The following is a 409-nucleotide window of genomic DNA, read 5'->3' as shown; positions in this document are numbered from 1 at the left end:
TACAATTGTACCTCCCACTCAACACCCACTTAATGATGGTTTCGGGTGCTTGTGATGTCTCTAAGTGATTGTTGTAACCGCCAAGCGGACAAGAATCTTCCTCACAGTAGGATCTCTTTTCACTTTCCGTCTCAGCAAATTGAGTAGTACCTACTCAATTGATAGTACCTCCCTTTATCGGCGTCCTGGCTGTGATGCACACTGAGATTCTAGACTCGCCGCCGTCGCACGCCGTCGGACGACTGCGGGAAGTCGCTACAGTACATATATGCTAGACCGCTGGGCTCCGAATAAAAAAGGACATCGATTCATCTTCTTCATCGCCCTGCAATCGCATAATTGTGCTTTGGCGCTTTCTCTATAAATTAGTGCCACCCACGCAATAGGAAGGGGTTGTCTCCTGGCCATG

This window comes from Chondrus crispus, genomic scaffold (assembly GCF_000350225.1).
Source record: "Chondrus crispus Stackhouse genomic scaffold, scaffold_13, whole genome shotgun sequence".
NCBI lineage: Eukaryota > Rhodophyta > Florideophyceae > Gigartinales > Gigartinaceae > Chondrus > Chondrus crispus.
This window is presented reverse-complemented; position numbering follows the sequence as displayed.